Source organism: Macrotis lagotis, chromosome X, assembly GCF_037893015.1.
Source record: "Macrotis lagotis isolate mMagLag1 chromosome X, bilby.v1.9.chrom.fasta, whole genome shotgun sequence".
NCBI lineage: Eukaryota > Metazoa > Chordata > Mammalia > Peramelemorphia > Peramelidae > Macrotis > Macrotis lagotis.
Window position 1 is genome coordinate 82,539,662 of NC_133666.1, and position 23,693 is coordinate 82,563,354.

The window sequence follows — 23,693 nt, forward strand, 5'->3', positions numbered from 1 at the left end:
TATTCTCCATTGCAGATAGCCCCAAATTGTCCCTGATTGTTGCACTGATGGAATGAGTGAGTCCATCAAGGTTGATCATCACATGTTGCTGTTAGGGTGTACAATGTTTTTTCTGGTTCTGCTCATCTCACTCAGCATCAGTTCCTGAAAATCCCTCCAGACTTCCCTGAATTCCCATCCCTCCTGGTTTCTAATAGAACACTAGTGTTCCATGACATACATATACCACAGTTTGCTAAGCCATTCTCCAGCTGAAGGACTCAATTTTCCAATTCTTTGCCACCACAACCAGGCCTGTGATGAATATCTTTCTACAAGTGATGTTTTTACCCTTTTCCATCATCTCTTCAGGGTATAGACCTAGTAGTGGTATTGCTGGATCAAAAGGTATGCGCATTTTTGCTGCTCTTTGGGCGGAGTTCCATAGCTGTGTGCCTTTGACCAGGTTCCTGTCCTACGGATCTCAGTTCCTTTTTCTTTCAAACGAGGAAGTTGGACCAGATGAGCTCCGAGGGCACTTTTAGCCTCAATACTTTTCAGACTGAAAACTCCTTCAGACTGTTCCCCTCCAACCCCTCCCTCCACCCCCCAGGATCACCATATCCCCCTCCCAACCCCCACTGGATGACTCTGCTGCTCCAGGGCTTTCCCATGTGCCCCACCCCCAACCAGCCCGTCTTGCTTTCGTTCTAACACCAAAGACCCGGCCTCCTGAAGCAAGGGGTTCTTCTCCTCTCTCCACTATTTCCTCCCTCACTGGGGCTGTCAGACCCCCGATTTCAGAGAGTGAAAGGCAAAGGTTCAGAAGGGACCCCTTGGGGGCTGTTTCCCTCCGGTGGACAAGATTCCCGCGCGGGGGGAGGTCTCAGCTTCCCTGGATCTCTGTCTCCCAAGCTCCTGAGGCTCAGACTCAGGGGAACTTTGGATGGGGCCCGAAATCTTTGGGGTCTCAGATCCCCCTCCCAGTCCTAGGGGTCCTCATCAAGCCACGAGCCAAGGGGAGCTGAGTGGGCAAGGTGGTCCCTCGCGGAGAGAGGACTGGTGACGTCAGCGCCCATCCAGGTAAGGCAAGTGTAGCCCCCCACGCTACCCCTCCCTCTATTGGGCCCCCTCCCCCACATTCTACTCTACGGTCTCTTTGCATTCAACATCCCTCTTCCACAAGCCCGCTCAGGCTCAAATTTTCCTTCTCCATACCCCTTCTCCACCTCACGTCCTCTCCCCCCACCATAGGTACCAGGGACTCCAGCTCCCAGCGGGGTTCCCTGACTGTGGCCATTCTTGGAGCTGGGCAGGGAGGAAGAGGACCCCGGGGAGGATGCTGATGTCCAGTGACCCCCTGCTGTGGTTCAGAAGGCCCTCTGCTCCCTCTTTAAAAACACTTGGCTTTGTATATTCTTATTCATGAGAGTTCAGATTTTTTCCACTTATGTATTCATTTCTTGTGTTTCATCCATTTTCTCTCACTATTCTTATTTATGAGACTGCATAACTCTCTTTATACAGATCTCTATATAGTATTATACAAATGTATATACAATTATATCTTATATGAAGGAAAGAATTTTTATATATCATTTATAGATATTCACTGTCTTCATCAGTACTTACTCATATATGACAACAGAGTTTCTCCTATATAATACAATTTCATACTTATGTAAATGATTATATAGAGAACATCTGAGAACTCATACATATTAAGTCAGCGAAGATATGTATGTGTACATATATTTATAGATATATTATTCAGGTTCTTTCTTTTCATTTCAACGTAGAGGAAGTTATTTACTCTTTCTATAAATTCATTTTTTGATTTATACATTTTTTTTTGTACTTAAAGATTTTTTTATTTTGAGTTTTACAATTTTCCCCCTAATCTTACTTCCCTCCCCCACCCCCCACAGAAGGCAATTTGTCAGTTTTACATTTTTTCCTTGGTATACATTGATCCAAATTGAATGTGATGAGAGAGAAATCATATCCTTAAGGAAGAAACATAAAGTATAAGCGATAGCAAGATCAGACAATAAGATTTCAGTTTTTTTCCCCTAAGTTTAAGGTAATAGTCCTTGGTCTTTGTTCAAACTCCACGGTTCTTTCTCTGGATACAGATGGTATTCTCCATTGCAGACAGCCCCAAATTGTCCCTGATTGTTGCAGATTTATACATTCTTTCATCTCAAGAACATTACTATCTCAATTATTATGTAAATGAGTACTACCATATTCACTCTCCATATAATGGAATATCCATATTTTCTCTATACATTCCCTCTATTCACAAATATTCTCTTTACTAGATTGCTGAAAGTATCCCTTGATTCTATCCCTGTGAGAGAACATATAAAGCCTTGTGTCTATGAACACCCAAAGTATATTAAGACTCATATATAAGAAAATACAGAATGAAGGAATCTTTACATAGAGGGAGAGTAAATGATTACTGTTAAATAAATGATTACACCTGGACAATCATTGCTAACAGAAAATTATATGTGAATAATTATGTATATGAGGCACAAAAAACAATATAGTATATTTCTATACACTGATTAATAGTTGGTCATTTATATATATGAATATAGAATAAGGGGAACATCTAAATACTGATATAAAGAAATTATATGTAAGTACTGAATAGGAACATAAAATATGAACAATAAGGGAGTACAGGAGAATATTTATATATTCAACCAATAAAGAGAACATATTAACCCTCAGATGTATGGATAGAGAGAAAGGGTGGGAATCTATATGGGTCAAAAGATAAGTGGAAGTCATAAATCTCATCTGTGAGGGGATGCATCTGCATTTTTCAGCCTTCTTTTTCTTGGGATTTTCCTCAGAAGTTGAGGTTTTCAGCTCTGGTTGCCCTATCTCTCCATTACCGAGTCAAACAGATATTTCTGGGGGCACTTCTGAGACCTGCTTTTGTCTCATCAACTGATCTTGATTAAAATTCTCAATTGTTGGGGTGGCTAGGTGGCACATTGGATAGAGCACTGGCCCTGGAGTCAGGAGGACCTGAGTTCAAATGTGACCTCAGATACTTAATAATTACCTAGCTGTGTGGCCTTGGGCAAGCCACTTAACCCCATTTGCCTTGCAAAATCCTAAAAAAAAATTCTCAATTGTTTTTATTGAGCACCACAATTGTATGTGAGGGTGAAAGCCTGTGTTTCTGAACCTGTCCATAATATAACTTAAAGATCATGCATTGTTTGACCATTGATTTGCTAGTTTGTGTGTGTTTTGTGTGTTAGAGACTGTATGTTTGCGTTTATGTGTGTGTTTGTGTGTTTGTGTGTGTGTATGTATGTATGTATGTATGTATGTATGAATGTGTGTCCTAACCTCCATTCCAGCCCCTGGGTAATCATTACTAATCCACTGGAATAGGTCAGACTGAAGAGTGTTTAATGGAAGCCACATCTTTCTGTTCTCTATCTTCCATTAGATTGCTATTACCTCCAGCCTTTGCTCCAATCAGTTTGACCTGGGGAGGAAGTGTTTGTTGCCCTCCTGGGGAACTTGTTCTATATTTCTGGACTCATTTTATCAAATAATTCCATAAGGCTCCTGCTTCTGACATTCTCAGACTTACCAGCAGTGAGACAATCTTAGTCATAGATGTCTGTGAGGCTGATCTATGCAGATGGCGTTCTCCTAATGAGTAGAACCCCAAAGATATGTCCAGAATGGACAAGGAAAGGGCACATGAGCTCTGCTCAAGTGATTTTGGGGTATCGTTTTCCACCTTCATTCCCAGATCTCCCTTTTTCTTTCTTTCTTTCTTTCTTTCTTTCTTTCTTTCTTTCTTTCTTTCTTTCTTTCTTTCTTTCTTTCTTTCTCTTTCTTTCTTTCTTTCTTTTTTTCTTTTATTTTTTTGTTTGTCCTTGTTCTTTTTTTAATTTAAATTTATTTTTTATTAAAGATATTATTTGAGTTTTACATTTTCCCTCCAATCTTGCTTCCCTCCCCCCTCGCCCCACAGAATGCACTCTGTCAGTCTTTACTTTGTTTCATGTTGTACCTTGATCCAAATTGGGTGTGATGAAAGAGAAATCATATCCTTAAAGAGAAGTCTAAGAGGCAAGAAGATCAGACAATAAGCTATCTGTTTTTTTCTAAATTAAAGGGAATAGTCCTTGCACTTTGTTCAAACTCCACAGCTCCTTATCTGGATACACATGGCACTCTCCTTTGCAGACAGCCCAAAATTGTTCCCGATTGTTGCACTGATAGAATGAGCAAGTCCTTCAAGCTTGAACATCACTCCCATGTTGCTGTTAGGGTGTACAGTGTTTTTCTGGTTCTGCTCGTCTCACTCAGCATCAGTTCATGCAAATCCCTCCAGGTTTCCTGCATCCCTCCTGGTTTCTAATAGAACAATAGTGTTCCATGACATACATATACCACAGTTTGCTAAGCCATTCCCCAATTGAAGGACATTTACTAGATTTCCAATTCTTTGCCACCACAAACAGGGTTGCTATAAATATTTTTGTACAAGTAATGTTTTTACCCTTTTCCCTCATCTCTTCAGGGTATAGACCCAGTAGTGGTATAGCTGGGTCAAAGGGTATATACATTTTTGTTGCCCTTTGGGCATAGTTCCAAATAGCTCTCCAGAAGGGTTGGATGAGTTCACACCTCCACCAACAGTGTAATAGTGTCCCAGATTTCCCACATCCATTCCAACAATGATCATTATCCTTCCTGGTCATACTGGCCAATCTGAGAGGTGTGAGGTGGTACCTCAGGGAAGCTTTAATTTGCATTTCTCTAATAATTAATGATTTATAGCATTTTTTCATATGGCTATGAATTGCTTTGATCTCCTCATCTGTAAATTGCCTTTGCATATCCTTTGACCATTTGTCAATTGGGGAATGGCTTTTTGTTTTAAAAATATGACTCAGTTCTCTGTATATTTTAAAAATGAGTCCTTTGTCAGAATCATTAATTGTAAAGATTGCTTCCCAATTTACTACATTTCTTTTGATCTTGGTTACATTGGTTTTATCTGTGCAAAAGCTTTTTAATTTAATGTAATTGAAATCATTTAATTGGTTTTTGGTGATGTTCTCCAACTCTTCCTTAGTCATAAACTGTTCCCCTTTCCATAGATCTGACAGGTAGACTAGTCCTTGATCTTCTAATTTGCTTATAGTATTGTTTTTTATGTCTATGTCCTGTAACCATTTGGATCTTATCTTGGTAAAAGGTGTGAGGTGTTGGTCTAATCTAAGTTTCTAACATACGAACTTCCAATTTTCCCAGAAATTTTTATCGAAGAGGGAGTTTTTATCCCAATGGCCAGACTCTTTGGGTTTATCAAACAGCAGATTACTATAATCATCTCCTGCTTTTACACCTAGTCTATTCCACTGGTCCACCACTCTATTTCTTAGCCAATACCAAACGGTTTTGATGACTGATGCTTTATAATATAATTTTAGATCAGGTAGGGCTAAGCCACCTTCTTTTGCACTTTTTTTCATTAAACTCCTGGCAACTCTTGACTTTTTATTTCTCCATATGAATTTACTTACAATTTTTTCTAACTCGTTAAAGTAATTTTTTTGGAATTTTGATTGGTAGGGCACTAAACAGATAGTTTAGTTTTGGTAGAATTGTCATTTTTATTATATTAGCTCTACATATCCACGAGCAGTTGATATTTGCCCAGTTATTTAAATCTAATTTAATTTGTGTGAGAAGTGTTTTATAATTGTTTTCAAAAAGATTCTGAGTCTGTCTTGGCAAATAGACTCCCAAATATTTTGTATTGTCTGAGGTTACTTTGAATGGGATTTCTCTTTCTAGCTCTTCCTGCTGTTTCTTGCTAGACATATACAGAAAAGTTGAGGATTTATGAGGGTTCATTTTATAACCTGCAACCTTGCTAAAATTGCTAATTGTTTCCAGTAGTTTTTTAGATGATTTCTTGGGATTCTCTAGGTAGACCATCATGTCATCTGCAAAGAGTGAGAGTTTTGTCTCTTCCTTCCCGATTCTAATTCCTTTAATTTCTTTTTCTTCTCTAATTGCTGATGTTAACATTTCTAATACAATATTGAATAGTAGTGGTGATAATGGGCACCCTTGTTTCACCCCTGATCTTATTGGGAATGCTTCTAGCCTCTCCCCATTGAATATAATGCTTATTGATGGTTTCAGATAGATACTGCTAATTATTTTAAGGAACAGTCCATTTATTCCTACACTCTCTAGTGTTTTTAATAGGAATGGATGCTGTATTTTGTCAAAAGCTTTTCTCGCATGTATCGATATGATCATATGATTTCGGATACTTTTGTTGTTGATATAATTGAGTATACTAACAGTTTTCCTAATATTGAACCAACCCTGCATTCCTGCAATAAATCCTACTTGATCATAATGTATTATCCTAGTGATGACTTGTTGTAGTCGTTTTGCTAAGATTTTATTTAGGATTTTTGCATCTATATTCATGAGGGAAATAGGTCTATAATTTTCTTTCTCTGTTTTAACTCTTCCTGGTTTAGGTAACAGTACCATATTGGTTTCATAGAAAGAGTTACGCAGAGTTCCATCTTTCCTTATTTTTCCAAAGAGTTTATATAGGATTGGAACCCATTGTTCCTTAAATGTTTGGTAGAATTCACTTGTGAATCCATCAGGCCCTGGAGATTTTTTTTAGGGAGTTCAGTAATGGCTTGTTGAATTTCTTTTTCTGAGATAGGGTTGTTTAGGTATTTAATCTCTTCTTCATTTAACCTGGGCAACTTATATTTTTGGAAATATTCATCTATTTCACTTAGATTATCAAATTTATTGGCATAGGGTTGGGCAAAATAATTTTGAGTTATTACTTTAATTTCTTCCTCATTGGTGGTGAGTTCACCTTTTTCATTTATGATACTAGCAATTTGGTTTTATTCTTTCTTTTTTTAAATCAAATTGGCCAGAGGTTTATCAATTTTATTGTTTTTTTCATAATACCAACTTTTGGTTTTATTTATTAATTCAATAGTTTTTTTGCTTTCAATTTTATTAATTTTTCCTTTAATTTTTAGAATTTCTAATTTGGTACTTAATTGGGGATTTTTGATTTGCTCTTTCTCTAATTTTTTTAAGTTGCATGTTTAGTTCATTGATTTACTCTTTCTCCAATTTATTCATATAAGCATTTAGAGCTATAATATATCCCCTGAGAGTTGCTTTGAATGAATCCCATAGGTTTTGGTATGTTGTTTCATTATTATCATTATCTAGGATAAAATGGTTAATTCTTTCTATAATTTGTTTTTTGGTCCACTCATTTTTTAAAATGAGGTTATTCAGTTTCCAATTTGTTCTGGGTCTATATCTCCTTGGCCCAGTATTGCATATGACTTTTATTGCATTGTGATCTGAGAAAGATGTATTCACTATTTCTGCCTTTCTGCAGTTGATCATTAGGTTTTTATGTCCTAGTACATGGTCAATTTTTGTATAAGTTCCATGTACTGCAGAGAAAAAGGTATATTCCTTTTTATCCCCTTTCAGTTTCCTCCATAAATCTACCATATCTAATTTTTCTAACAATCTATTTACCTCCCTAATTTCTTTCTTGTTTGTTTTATGATTCGATTTATCTAGATCTGATAGCAGGAGGTTGAGGTCTCCCACTAGTAGAGTTTTGCTGTCTATGTCTTCCTGTAATTCTTTCAGCTTCTCCTCTAAGAATTTGGGTGCTGTCCCACTGGGTGCATATATATTCAATATTGAAATGACTTTATTGTCTATGGTACCTTTTAGGAGGATAAATTTTCCTTCCTTATCTCTTTTAACACTATCTTTTTTTGCTGCTGCTTTATCTGAGATAAGGATTGCTACCCCTGCTTTTTTTACTTCAGCTGAAGCAAAATATATTTTGCTCCAGCCTTTTACCTTTAGTCTATATGTATCTCTCTGCTTCAAATGAGTTTCTTGTAAGCAGCATATTGTAGGATTCTGGATTTTAATCCACTCTGCTATTTGCTTACGTTTTAAGGGAGAGTTCATCCCATTCACATTCAAGGTTATGATTACTAATTCTTTATTGCCCTCCATGCTATCTTCCCTCTGTTTGTATTTTTCCCCCTTTCCACCCTTTTATCCATATTCCCCAATTTTTTGTTTCTGAAAACCACCCCCTTCAGTGTGTTTGCCCTCCTATATCATGCCCTCCCCTTTCTTTCCCCTTTCCCTTTTTCCCTTTTCCCTTCCCTTCCTTTTGTTATTTCCCCTTATTTTCCCCCACTCCCCTTCCCTTTCTCCGTACCCCCTCCCCTTTTCTCCTTTTAATACTTGAAAGGTTAGATGTTTTATAAGTTAACTGAGTATGTGTAGGTTGACTTTAAGCCAAGTCTGATGAGAAGAAGATTCAGCTGTTTCTCCTCTGCTCCCTTCTTCCCCACTATTACCATAGGTTTTTTGTACCTCTTAGTGTAATGAGATTTACCCCATTCAATCCCCTTACTCCTCCCATCTCTTTCCTGTCCCCCTTTTTAGGGCAGTAGTGTTTTTTTTAGATCATTCTATCTAAGTCATAGAAAATTCTAAGTGTCTGTCCCTTTTAGTTCTGTATATTCTATCGTATAGAGTCAAAATTCCTGAGAGTTATTAGAGTCTTTTCCCCAAGTGGGGTTAAAGCCAGTTACATCCCATTAGATAGTAGTCTCATGGATATGTCATGGATGTCCATCATTTCCGGCTAGGTGTATTCTCCCTGTTAGAGTTACATTTCTCAAGGTTTATGAGAATCTTTTTTTTTTACCCCCATGCTGGGATATAGCCAGTTTCAACTTACTGGATTGCAATTTTTTTTTTCTTTTGCCACCCCCCATTTTTTTTAACCTTTTCATGTGTCTCTTGAACCTCCTGTTTGATGCCCAAATTTTCTGTTTAGCTCTGGTCTTTTCATCAGAAATTTTTGGAATTCTTCCATTTTGTTAAATGTCCATCTTTTTCCCTGGAAGAGAAGGCTTAGCTTTGTAGGAAAGTAGATTCTTGGCTGCATTCCAAGCTCCCGTGCTCTTCTAAATATCTCGTTCCAGGCCCTTCGATCCCTTAAAGTTGATGCAGCCAGGTCCTGCGTGATCCTTGCTGTGGCTCCTTGATATTTAAATTGTTTCTTTCTGGCTGCTTGAAGGATTTTCTCTTTTATCTGATAGTTCTGCAGTTTGGCCACAACATTCCTTGGTGTTTTCATTTTAGGATCTTTTTCTGGTGGGGATCAATGTACTCTTTCAATAACTACTTTGCCCTCCGATTCCATGATATCAGGGCAGTCTTCCATCACTAGATGCTGTAATACTAAGTCCAGGCTTTTTTTCTCTTCAATGTTTTCAGGAAGTCCTATAATTTTCAGGTTGCCCCTCCTCGATCTATTCTCGAGGTCAGTGGTTTTCTTGCTTCTATTTTTTCTATTTTTTATTTTGTTTAACTGACTCTGTCTCCTGGAGTCATTAGTTTCTGTAGACTCCATTCTTTTTTGGGGGGAAGAGTTTTCTTTGTTAACCTTTTGCAACTCCTTTTCTAATTGGTCAATTCTACTTTTGAAAGAGCTTTCCATTTGACCAATTGAGGTTTTGAGAGAATTAATTTCGTTTTGCATTTGCCCATTTGAAGATCTGAGAGATTTGTTTTCTTGTTGCAAAGTATTAATTGTAGCCCCCAAATTTTCTAGTTGATTTTTAAACTCCTTCCTTATTTCTTCAAAGAAGTCTTTCTGTGCTGAAGACCAGATTGTATTCTTCTCAGAGGTTCCAGGTCTCTCTGAGTTAGTGTCTTTCCCTTCCAAGAATTTTTCTATGGATCCACCTTTCCACTGACCCTTCTTCATTTTGCTGAGACCTGAGTTTTGGAGGGGCTGGTTCACAGGGGCTTGGGATCGCTAAAGTCTTTACTCACTGTGTGCAGTTTCTCTGGCTGGCCAGTAGGAGGTGCTGGTTGCTTTCTTTGGAGTGTCTGTGACCTTGGTTGAGGCCCTCTCCTTTTCCTTGAAGAGAGGAGTTGGAGGTATTGAATTCTTTTGCCTTCAATCAATGGTGGGCTTTATGCTGGCATGAGGTCATTCCTCAGCTGGGCTGGTTCTTCTGCTCACACACCTGGGCCTGAGGCAGAAGTAGTTCGCATTTGTTTGTTAGGGGAGAAGTCTGAATTGTAATGGGACTCAGACCAGAGGAGCCCAGGGATGGTGTCCACAGCTCCCCTGCTCCAGAATTCTTCCCCCAGCCCTGTCCGGGATCTCCAGGGGGACAGCTCCAACACCATTGCCTCTGTTCCCCCGCAGACTCACGTCCCCACGGTCCAGCCCTACCTCTGATCCAGCAGGTCTTGCTCTCAGGTCCTCAGACTCCAGGTTCCAATTCAGCTGCTAGTCTGCTTGATCGGGGCTGATCTTCCCTCTGGGCCCAGACTCACCCGCCCGAATTCAGCCACAGCTCTTGCTGGAGACAAATCCCGAGGTAGATGTTCTTTTTCTTGGCTTTTCTTTCTGGGTTTTTTTGAGTCAGATTTCTTTTAAGAGGTTTGTTTCCTGTGATAGATGGGGAAGAGATCAGGAGACTTTAGAACTCTGCCTGTCTTCTCTCTGCCATCTTGGCCGGAAGTCCCAGATCTCCCTTTTGCAACCCAAGCAATCCCTTTTGTAGAGCTGAAAATTCTTGCCTCTGTTCTGTGGTTAGTCTTCACCTTCCTTCCCATCAATGAATGACCAACTACCATCCTGCCCACCTACACCTCACCTTGATCCCTGACTCTCCAACACTGGCTTCCTTTGGCCAAGGCTTTGCCACCACTTCCACATTGTCCAAGGCACAGCTATTCCCTCAATAGACTGGGAGTTCTCTGAGGGGACAGGAAAAAGGGACATTGCCCAAGCTATCACCTTCAAACCCCAGGAAAATGTTCAAGTGAACAGCAGTTAGGGGTCATTCCCCTTATTGGAAAAATGAAAGAAACTCATTCCGAGAAGGCACAACATTCGCTCAGTCTCATCCTTTTAATGGTTTACCTCAGGCTGGTCCCTTTCTCCTGTTCTTCATCCCACCAAACTGATGTCACAGGGATTAAAAAAATTGTGAACTTTTTCTTTACCATGGACAGCAGTTCTATTCTCAGAGTCCTGTTTTCTGGCCTCTTGCCTCCCTGACCCAAACACCTGAGCCCCAGATGGGCTTTGGGCAGGTCCCCTGGCATCTCTTGCCTCTCCGATATCCTCTTCCAGTCCTCAGGGTCCTCAGGGAGTCATCAGTCCAGCCTAGTTGAATTTGGGTGAGTAGGCCCCCCCCCAATACATTCACACCTTAGCCCCTGCTGACTACCTGTGGCCAGTGACATCAGTGCCGATCTTGGTGAGACAGGAATCTTCCTTCTGTTCCCACCCTCACCCTTTTGGCCTTCTTTTCACTTTCTCCCAGCCTGCTCTGACTAATTTTCTTCCATCCCACAGCCCTCTCAGTCTCATTTCCCTCAATGCTTAAAACTTTCTCTGACTTCTTAACCCTTCCCTCATAGCTGCCTCAAGTGGCTTGACCAGCCAGAGGGTTTACCTGACTGTTACCAACTAGGGAACAGGGCAAAGATGGAGAGCATCATCTGGATCAGGGCTCATGTCTGTCTGAAAAGGCCCATGTGCCCTTCTTCAATAGCACTATGCTTTGGATATTATTATCCATGAGGCTGAAATTTAACCTTCTACTCTCTCAATTCTTCATTATGAGGATTGCATGATTCTCTTCATTATGCTCCATATGGGATTGTGTATGTATGTGTATATGTATAAACACAAACACATACACACATATACATATATGCATATATATATATATATATAGAGAGAGAGAGAGAGAGGAAAGAAATTGTATATTTCATTCATATATATGCTTTCTTCATATATACACTTACATATGATTACTGAGTTTCACTCCTATAAAATCTAAACATACTTCTGTAAATAAATATAGATATATATAAAATGACTCATATGAAGATAGATATACATTCCTTTGTAAGCACAAAATTCCTTTTTCTACATTACTATATACATGAAATCATGTGTTTATCTATGAATTCATTCATATGACATACATTTTATCTCAAGAACATTAGTAACCAATGTCTCTTCTCCTACTTATGAGTACTGACAAATTAGCCATCTATTCATATTTATAAGTATCCATAGTTTCTCCATTTATATATACATACATATACATGTATACATTCTCTTTCTCTAGTTTCATTTATTAATTCTCCTATATCTTTTGTATATTCCTTAAAGTATTTCACTGCTTCCCTCCCTTTAAGAGAATATGCCAAAACTCTGGTTTATTTACACAGAGAATGTATCATCCTCTTGTATGGAATATAGACAGAGAATAAGGCTATCTAGAAGTACAGAAATATGGAGTGAATGGGTACTCACCAATGAAGCACTCAAAAGGAAGCTAGGAAGGCTTTATGATTACTCATATACATCAACATATAAAGAGAATATCAGAATAATCTTATAGTTGAGTCACAATAAGCAACATAGGATACTAATATAGACTGAATACATGTTTGCTCACATATATGTGTATGTGTATGCATAATAGAGATCTAGTATATTTGTAGGAACCCATATATATTGATTAATTTCTAGAGAGAATGCATGAGTACTGATCTATGAACACCAAGAGACAATGGAGGAACGTTCATACATAAAGTGAACATATCAGGACTCAGATGGATGGAGTGAGAGGACTGATGATTGCTGATAACACGTCAAAATAAATAAGGAGAGTAGGAATGCTCATGAGAGAGAAGTTATTCCAAAGATTCCACCATCTTGCTTTAAGGTTCCCAACTTCTTTTGCCATTCTCTGACTGACCTCTCCAACTCCCAAGTCAATTAATGCTTTCTGAAGACACTCTTCAGATGACCTTTTGTAGCCTCAACAGGAAAACCAATTTATAGAGATGAATATTTTAATGAAATCGTTCTACCAAAGGGCCATAAGTGTATGCGGGAGTGTGCTATTATTTTTAACATGTTTAAGATGCACCTTTTGTTCCATTAAGCAGGAGTTCTCTGCAGGCAGGACACAGTCACATTATGCAGATTAACACCACCAAGCCCCAGGAAAATGTTCAAGTCAGGATCTGAGTGAAGCAGTTAGGGATCATTCCCCTAATTTCACTAATGGAAGCAATTCATTCAGGGAAGGCATGGGATTTACTCAGTTGCCTGATGCTTAATATGCATCTCAGGTTGAACCAAAGTTGTTGGGTGGAGGGCATGCTGGTTTTATCTTTTATTTAACTTCACAGTCCTACCTGATGACCTGTGGGAATCCTGGTCCCTGGCTCCCAGTGAGTATCTTCCAAGGAATAATCAATCTATGAAGCTTGGCTATCAGAGGAGGAAAGGTCCAAGATGGAACAGTCTGGTAGGCAACAGAGATCAGGACTTAAGGTCTGGGTCTGCCCCATATCAGTTCTTTGATCGTGGCCATGTTGTTTCTTTTCTAGTGAACTTATTTCCCTTTTTATGCAATGAGAATTTTGGTCAAGATGAGCTCTGAGGTGGAAACCTGCCGACCAGATTCTTGGGAGATACTTCACAGCTCCCCCTTTTCTCCAGTGAGGAGATTGGATCAGACGAGCTCTGAGATCTCTTTTAACCTTCCATCCTACCCAAACCTAAATACTCATTCAGATTCTATTCCCACATTCATACAACCTCCCCAAATCCCATTTTAACAAACTAGCTCCCAACTACCAGATGAGACAATTCTGCTTGTCTATGACTTTCCCCTGGGGCAGGCCCCAATCATCAAGCTCTGCTTTTTTTCTAACCTCCTATCTCACAGGCTCTATCAGACCTCAGAGCCCAGGGGGGTGGAAGGACATGGTCCAGGAGTGTACAATTGTGGATCGTTTCCTTACCGGGTGTTAGAGTCCTCAGATTTCAGACTTCTCTTTCCTGGTCACTTGTCCTCCATTTGTCAGGTCCCTGGACTTTCAGAGTCCCTTTGGTTTGATCCTTTCATCTCTCCTCTCAAATTTACTCCTGGTCCTTAGGGGACCTCAGGGAGGCCAGAGGAAAGCTAACCAGTGTCTTGACAAAGTGAACCCCCTGCTGAGCAGCAAGCACTAATGGCTGATGACATCAGTGTCTCCCTTGGTTGGGCTGGAGTCCCTTTCCTGCCAATTCTCGTTCTCCACTGGCCCTCATCAAGCATCCCACTCACCTGTCTCCATGTGATTAGCATCCTTCTCCCCACACCCTCCTGGGCACATTTGTCCCTCCCCAATCTTTCTCCTGCTCATTTCCCCCTCCCCTCTGGGGCTAGAATTGACTGGAGCTGCCACTGGGCTTATCTGGGTGTTGTTATTCCTGGATCCAGTGAAGGAATGAGAGCATGGTGCCCAGCAATCCTGTGCTGTCTGTCCAGATTGCATATACACACACAGACATACAGACATACATAGACCCAAATAGAAATATAAATACATATATATGGAGAGGAGGGGGAATTATATTCTCCCATATTTTGAAAATAACCCTAAATTATTTCATCCCATATATGAAAAATATTGCATATATATTTTCATATATTCTTTATTCCCATCTATATGTACTCATATATAAGACTACAGAGCCTCTCCTATAGATTATAACTCCCTGCTTAATGTATATAATTATATAGGTAATATAAGACAACTCATATATATGAAAGCAAAGAATATATTTATATATGTAAATGCTCAGGTTCTTTCTTTTCATTCCTAGAGAGAAAGAAATTGATTCTTTCTATAAATTCAAAAAATTATTTGTACATTTTATATCTCCTGACTACTAGTAATCATTTCCCCTATTCCTGCTTATAGAAGTACTCACATATTCACTCTTAGTTCATATCTGAGGACATATATTTTTCTTATACCTTTATTTAATCTATATATACACATGTGCATGCATTTTTCACACATTTAGGTCTCCAAAATGCTATCTGTTTCTATAAGTATTTCATTGTTTCTGTTTCTGTGAGAAAACATAGGAAAGTTCCTGTCTTTATTAATACTCATATTGAATGACTATTCTCAAATGAAGTTCCCCTATAGAAATATAGAAGGCCTATAGAAATATGCATGTATGTTAACATATAAAGAGAATATATGAATAATCATGGATATATGTCACAAGAAACAACATATTTTGGGTATATATATATATACATAGACTAGCTTTATATATATACATATATATATATACACACAAAGACTAGCTAAAAATATATATACACATAGACTAGCTGAAAGCTCATCAAAATCTATATAACTCATTAAAACATATGTGACTATCTCTAGAGCATATGGGGGAACCTACATGTATTGATTCATTTACAGAGAGGATATATGAGCACTGAAGTGTGAACATCAGGGAGGATGAAGGCATCTTCATAGCTAAAGAGGACATATCAGTACTCAGATGTTAGGACTCATAGTGAATGGTTGGGAACCATTTCTTGACCATGGGCAGGAGTCCTGTGGTCTGTAGCTGGTGTATCTTGACCACTTGGCTTCCAAACTCAGGAGCCTGGGCCTTAGGTAGGCTTTGGGCTGTTCTGCTGGTGACTCTCATTCCTAACATAGATTCTCCTGTGTTCTGCTGGTGACTCTCATTCCTAACATAGATTCTCCTGGTCCAAGAGGTCCCTAGGGCAAGGTGGATCATGTGCTAAACAATAATGACTGGTGACATCATTGCCTAACTTGGAGAGGCAAGAGTTTTCCTCCTGCTAACCCTGTCCCTCCCACTGATGACTCCAACCAGACATCCCACTGATTTGTCTTTCTGCAGGCAGCATCCTTCACTCACAGGCTCCTCTTCTCTCACCCCACCCCCAGATGTAATTCATCTCCTCTCCATTGCTACTGGCAGTGGCTCAATTGGCCTGGGGTCTTCCCTCATTGTTTTCATTCTGGGTGCTAGCTCAAGAGGATCCCAGGGTCCTGGAATGATGCACAATGATCCCTACTGTTTGTCCACTTGTTTCTTTTCTTTTCAAAACTACTGGGCTTTGTGTAATTTTATCCAGGAGGATTCACATATTTATTCTGTATATTCATATAAAGGAGGAATCTTTACTTATAGCTCTACTTCTCTATATGAGTACTGAATAATTGATTATACATTTATATTTATATATAGGGAAATATATATGACATATCATCCTATATGTGAAAATCTTTTATTTTATCTTTATATATTCATATAAAAGACCACAGTGGCTTTCCTATAGAGTATAACTTCTAACTTATGAAAATTAATATATTGATAACATATTACAACTCACTTAAAAAGACAGAATATATTCATATTTGTGTGTGTCTGAAAGACATTTTTTCTTGTCATAAACATTAGCAAACATCTCTCCATTCTTATATGGATAAGTACTCAAGTACTGAGTCTTTATCAATCTAGAGGAGTACCCACATTCTCTGTGCATTTGTATGTATGTACGTAAGTATGTGTGTATGTATGAGTCTGTGAATATACACATATACGCTTACGGATATGTTTCTGTGTACCCTTACATTGTTTTTCTTCATCTACCAATAAGGGTGCTCCTGTATCTTTTCTGTATTTCTAAAAGGATTCCATACTTCTCTTCCTGTGAGAGAATATATACTCCTGATGATGTGGCTCCTGGTTTAGACCTTTTCAGGTTGTTTTCAGTAGGGAATGATCTTAATGATAGATGCCCATAAAGCTGATCTCTGCACTTTGAGGAAAACTCTTGGTAGGAATAACCCCTCTCAATTGCCCACAAAGGAAAAGTAAAGGGCACATGAGCTCTAGTCATGGGATTATCTGCATCTTCCTTCCCATCAAAGAAAGCCCAACTGTCCCCCAGCCCACCACCCCAAGCAGTTCTTGAACCCAACATCTCTAAGACTTCCTTCCTTTGACAAAATCTTTGGCACCACTAGCCCATTGGGCAGTTCCACGGTCCAGCTTTTCCCCTCACTAAACTAGAAATGTTCTGATGGCAGGTAAAGGGACACTGCTCAGTATGAAAGGGAGCTGGGGACCATTCCCCTTATTGGAAAAATAGAAGGAACTCAGAGGCTGTCTGGAATTTCTCAGCCTCATCCTGCTAACAGTTTATCTCAGAGGGGTCCAAGCTCAGGGTCCAGGATGGCTGGTTTACTATTTATTGAATTCCACAGTCCTAACTGAAGAGTCTCAGAATCCCCAGATCTAGAAGGAATCTGCCCTCCAGCTTTGGGGGAGTGTCTTCGTAGGTACCTTGTGCCCATCAGGCCTGACTGCCAGAGGAGGGAGAGGTCAAGATGGAAGTCAGCCACCCTGGCAGGCAAGAGAGACCTAGGACCAACGTTTGGGTCTTCCCTTCTTCCTGGTTATGTGACCTTGGCCAAGTTCCTGCTCTCCTCTGGACCTCAGTTACCTTTTCTTTCAAATGAGAAAGTTGGTCCTGATGAATTCTGAGGTCTCTTTTACCCTTCTTATTTTCTGGACCCAAAAGATCATTCAGGCTCTTCTCTCACCACCATCCCCTCCCTCCACTCCTGACTTCCACAATATTCCCCCGGCATGCCCAACCTGTTCTGAGTTAACTTGGCTACTCGGATGCTTTAACTTGTGTTTTTCCTCCCGCCCCCAACCAGCCCACCGTGCCCGCATTCTAACACAAAATATTGGGACCGGCCTCCGGGAGCAGCGCTTTCCTCCCCCACCACTCCCCCCATCACGGGGCTGTCAGATCCCCGATTTCAGGGGGTGAAAGGCACAGGTTCAGGAGGGAGCCTTGGGGGCTGCTTCCCTCCCAGGGACAAGATTCTCACGGGGGGGGCTCATTTTCCTTGGATCCCTGTCTCCCAGAGGGGCTTTGGACGTTGCCCGAAATCTTTGGGGTCTCAGATCCCCCTCCCATCCCTAGGGGTCCTCATCGAGCCGCGAGCCCAGCGGAACTGAGTGGGCAAGGTGCCCCCTTTCCTCCCCCGCGGAGAACCGACGGCCGGTGACGTCAGCGCCCCACTTGGGCCCCCTCCCCGGAAGCTGCCCCTCCCCCACTGCTCCCCTCCTCCAGAATCCCCCAATTCAGCCTCTCCGCAGTCGGCATCCCTCCCCCACAAGCCTCCTCCGCCTCGTTTCCCTCCCCCCAGCACCCCTGCTCCTTTCCTCTTCTCCCAAAGCCCCTGCCAGCTCATCTCCCCCCAACTGCTCTTCTAGTGGCTGAAGTAACCCTGGGGGTCAGCTGACTATTGTCATCCCGGGGGCTTGGCAGGGAGGGAGAGGACCCCGGGGAGCAAGCCTAATGCCCAGAGACCCCCTGCTGTCTTCCAGCCCCCCCCCCCACTGTCCCCTCTCCTCACATCTACTGGGCTTTCTATGTTCTTATTCGTGGGACTTCAGATATTTCCACTGTGTCCGCATTTCTTGTTTCATCCATTTTCTCTGTCCTCTTGATGACTACTGTGAGACTGTAACACTCTATAAAAATATACACAAAGGAAATATATATAGGAAAGAACTTGTATATTTCATTTATAGAAATTCTCTATTATCATCATACGTATTAGACTAGAGTTTCTCCTATCAAACACAACTTCATACTCTGTGTCTGTCCAGAAGAACCTGTGTTCCTTTCTTCAATTCCACTGGGCTTTGCATATTCTTATCCACAAGTGCTTAAATATTGCCTCTGTATATTCATGTAAGGGAGCGACCTTCCATTCTCTCTCTCAATTCCTCTATATGAGTATTGCATAATTCTTTTTATAATGCTGTATATGGGATTGCATGTACATATATATGCATGTAAACACATGTATATATGTATACGTATGATTGTATTGTCATATATAGGAAATAACTTGTATATTTCATTCATATATATGTATATACTTTCTTCATATATATGCACTTCTATGTGACTACTGACTTTCTCTTTTACAAACTATGACTACATACTTCTGTAAATGAACATACAGATAATATATTATAATTCTTATATATATGCAGATAGATAATATATTCTTATTTATAAGTAATAAATTCCTTTATCTTTATTATTATGGGCATGAAATCATGTGTTTTTTTATAAATTTATTTATATGACACCCATTTTATCTCTTCAAGAATATAAGTAACCAATCTCCTTTCTCCTACATATATGAGTACTGACATTAACTCTTTATTCATATTATGAATATTCATATTTTCTCCATTTATTTATATACCTATACATACATATGCATGTATATGTTGTTTTTCTATTCACATTTATTAATTCTTCTATATTTTTGTATATTCCTAAACGTATTCCTCCGCTTCTCCCCCTTTAAGAGAATATATAGGAGCAGCTAGGTGGAACAGTGGATAGAGCACCAGCCCTGGAGTCAGGAGGACCTGAGTTCCAGTTCAACCTCAGACGTTTAATAGTTACCTAGCTGTGTGGCCTTGGGCAAGCCACTTAACCCCACTGCCTTGCAAAAACCTAAAAAGAAAAGAGAGAGAATATATAAAAATTCTTGTCTATACATACACTAATCTTAGGTATATAGACAGAGAATATGAGTGTCTATAGAGACATATGAAGTAAATACAACAAAATACCCATAAAGAAATACAGGAAGGCTTTATAGATGCTCATGTAGGCCCACATACAGAGAGAATAAAAGAATAGTCATATACGAATCACAAAAGACAATATAGGTTATTAATTACACTGAATATATATGCTCATTATATATATGTATATTATATAAGTATATATAAATATAGAGAATATTTGGAGGAACCCATATATATATATATATATATCCATTTGTACAAAAATATATGCATACTAATCTATGAACACTAAGAGACTATGGAGTAAAAAAGAATACATTAGTACTCAACTGTCTAGATATGGTGAGAAAAGAGGTGATTGCAGATGCATGTCAAACCAGACAAGGAAGACAGGAATGTTCATCTGAGAGACGTTATGCCAAAATTCCACCATCTTGTTCCATGAAACTTCCCATAATGTTCTCACCTTGTTTTGCCTTTCTCTTCCTGACCTCTCCACTTCTCAAGTCAATCACAACTTTCTGAAGACACACTTGAGACCCCCTCGTCTCCGCACTAGTATCACCAATTTATAGACATCAAATTTTTTATGAAATTATTGTACCAGAGGGGCATAAGCATATACAGGAGTTTGTGTAAATTGAAGACGTCCCCAGAATCCCTAGTTTTATGGGAATTCTGTCCTCTAGCTCCCAGCAAGTGTCTTTCAAGGAATAATCAATGCATGAAGCTTGGCTGTCAGAGGAGGAAAAGTCCAAGATGGAGATCATATAGCCTGGCAGGCAAGAGAGGCCTGGACTCAAGGTCTGGTTCTACCCCATATTGGCTCTATTATTATGGCCATATCTTTTCCCTGCTAGTGAACTTACGTTTCCATTTTTATTGCAATGACGATTTTGGACCACATAAACTCCGAGTTCTCTTTTATCCCTCTATTCTAAACAAAGCTACGAGGGCATTCAGATCTACCTCCATGACCATAGACTCCAAACTGTGCCCTCCTCCCCCTGCCAAACTATCCTCTCCCTTGCCATACACCTGAGAAAATCCAATTTGTGGAATCCTTTCCCTTGGCACAGCCCCCAGTCAGCAAGTTCTTTATTTTGACCCTAAACTTTGGAATAAAACCTATGGTTCTTCCTGGACTGGCCTCTTGAACCAGAGGGGCCTGTCCCTAATATTACAGGAATTGCTAAACCTCAAAACTCAGTCTCGAAGGGACCAGTTGGGCCTGTTTCCCTACCATGGACAGTAGTCCTGGGGTCTGGGGCTTATGTTTCCCGATTTCTTGACACCCATACTCAAGATCCAGGGCCTCAGGGGGAATTTGAGTTGGTCCCCCAGCATCTTTTCTCTAATAAATACTCCCAATAGCATTTTCCTTAACATCACAGACCTAATTGAAGTCTCCAAGAAGCCCCAACTCTATGTGGAAACTATCTACTAGAATCTGGGAAGTGCCTTCCCAGCTAGCCCTTTTCTCCAATGAGGAGGTTGGGCCAGCTGAGCTCTGAGATTTTTTTTTAACCTTCCTTCCTCTTTACACCTAGAAACTCACTCAGACTCTGCTCCCACATCCAAACACTCTCCTCAACCCACAGGTTAGGAAACTGGCTCCCAACTTCCACATGAGAAAACCCTGCTAGTTTTTCCTTTGGAAATCCCCCTACTCACCAAGCTCAACCCTTGTTCTAACATATTAATGGCACTATCAGACCTCAGAGCTTAGGAGGTGGAAGGGGAGTCCTGGAATCTTGGGTTTATGTTTCCTGCCTCCTTGATGCCAATGGTCAGGTCCTTGGGCCTCTAGAATCTTTGGAGTTTGACCTTTGCTTTCTTTTTCCTCTCTATTATCCATTTCTAGTCTCCAGGGTCCTCAGGGAGCCACCAGCCAAACCAACCAGAGTCTAGACAAAGTAAACCCCCTGCAGAGCACTGAGCAGGGATGAAAGATAACATCATTGTCTACCTTAGTGAGGCAGGAATCCCCTTCCTGCCAACCTTGCCCCACTCTCCATTGGTCCATATCAGGTGTCCCACTCACCTGTCACTATGTGACTCCCCTCCCTCTCTCCGACACTGTCTCTAGCTTATTTTTTTTCACCATAAGCCTATTGGACCTTTTTAAAATCCTTTCCCACTGACCCTACAAATGTCTGGAGCTGCCAATGGTGTTACCTGGTTGTTGTCATTCCAGAAGCCTGTGCAGAAAGGAGAGGACAGGGAACCAGAACTGATGCCAATAGCCTCCTGCTGTCTATCCAGACATCATACACATACACGCACACACACACACACACACACACACAAATACACATACAACTATATTGAGAGAGAGTGAGGATTATATCATCCTGTATAAAGGGAAGAGCCCTAAATTATATCATCTTATATATGAAAAATCTTGCATATTTATATATATTCCTTACTTGTGTCTACTAGTATTCATATAAGATTACAGAGCGTCTCTGGTATAGATTATAAATTTCTGCTTAATGTATATAAATATATAGATAATATAAGACAACTTATATATATGAAGACAGAGAATATATTCATATATCTAAGTACTCTGGTTTTTTCTTCATTCCTATGTACAGAAAATAATTTATTCCTTCTAGAAATTCATTAGATGACTTGTACATTTTATCTTCTCATGAGTATTAACAATCATTCTCTCTATTCCTACTTGTAGGAATACTCACATATTGAGATGAAATTCATATCTGAGGTCTATTTTTTCCTAGACCCTTATTTATATCTACATTTATATGTAAGTACAACTTATCTCTTTCTATTCACATACATTAGGTCTCCTAAATGCTCTTTCTATTTCTTTTTGTTAAAATTTATTTATTTTAGGTTTTTTCAAGGCAAATGGGGTTAAGTGGCTTGCCCAAGGCCACACAGCTAGGTAATTATTAAGTATCTGAGATCAGATTTGAACTCAGGTACTCCTGACTTCAGGGCCAGTGCTCTATCCACTGCGCCACCTAGCCACCCCATGCTCTCTCTATTTCTAAAAGTATTCCACTTCTCCTCTCCCTGGGAAAGAAGAGAGGAAGATTCCTGTCTGTATGAACCCAGATTATATCAGTATTCATATAAGAATATAGACCTGCAAGAATACGGATTGAATGAGTATTCACAGATGAAGTACCCATTGAGGAATAGAGAACAACTATGTAAATACTCATATATGCCAATACATGGAGAGAATACATGAACATTCATGTATATGAGTCATAAGGTACATCATATCATATGAATATACATAGAATATATGATAGCTCGCAACAACATATATGTGACAATCTCTGGTGTATGTTGCCAGACATATATGTATTTATTTTGTTTATAGAGAGGATATATGAGTAATGAAATATGAATACCCCAGGAGGATAAAGGGATACTCATACCTAAAGAGAACATATCTGTACTCAGATGTATGGACAGTGTGAGAAGAGATTATTCATGCATATGAAAATCCACCAAGACAGTAGGAATGCTCACCTATGAGGCGTTATGTCCAAATATTCCACTATTTCTTTCTGTGAGATTTTCCTTAGGAGTTACACTTCTCAGCCTCTCTTGTCTCTATCAGCTGGATATCTCCAATTCCCAAGTCAAGAAGATGTTTCTAAGGGTACTCGAGATCCTGTTAAGTGAAATCTATATGTGATCTATATAGAAATGTGTCTGAGTCCTGAAAGTTCATCCTCTTAAAAGAATTTCATTTTTGAAATCCCTAACAAAAAATCTCCAGGGCCAGATCAATTCACAAACGAATTCTATCAAACATTTAAGGAATAATTGGTTCCAATTCTCTATAAACTCTTTAGAAAAATAGGTGAAGATGGAACTCTGCCTAATTCTTTCTATGACACCAATATGGTGCTGATACCTAAACCAGGAAGAGTCAAAACAGAGTAAGAAAATTATAGACCTATCTCCCTGATGACTATAGATGCAAAAATCTTAAATAAAATCTTAGCAAGTTATCACTAGGATAATAGACTATGATCAAGGAGGATTTATCCCAGGAATGCAGGATTGGTTCAATATTAGGAAAACTGTTAGTATATTT

The 23,693-nt window shown here is 39.7% G+C and overlaps 1 long non-coding RNA gene across 1 annotated transcript in view; it reads left to right on the top strand.

Moving 5' to 3' along the window:
- The first annotated feature begins 707 nt into the window (after positions 1-707).
- The window catches only part of LOC141496965 (uncharacterized), a 40,271-nt gene continuing 17,285 nt past the window's right edge, over positions 708-23,693 (top strand). The window contains exon 1 of the long non-coding RNA XR_012471209.1: positions 708-1,062. This is a non-coding gene — a long non-coding RNA (uncharacterized LOC141496965). The remainder of the gene's footprint in view (positions 1,063-23,693) is intronic.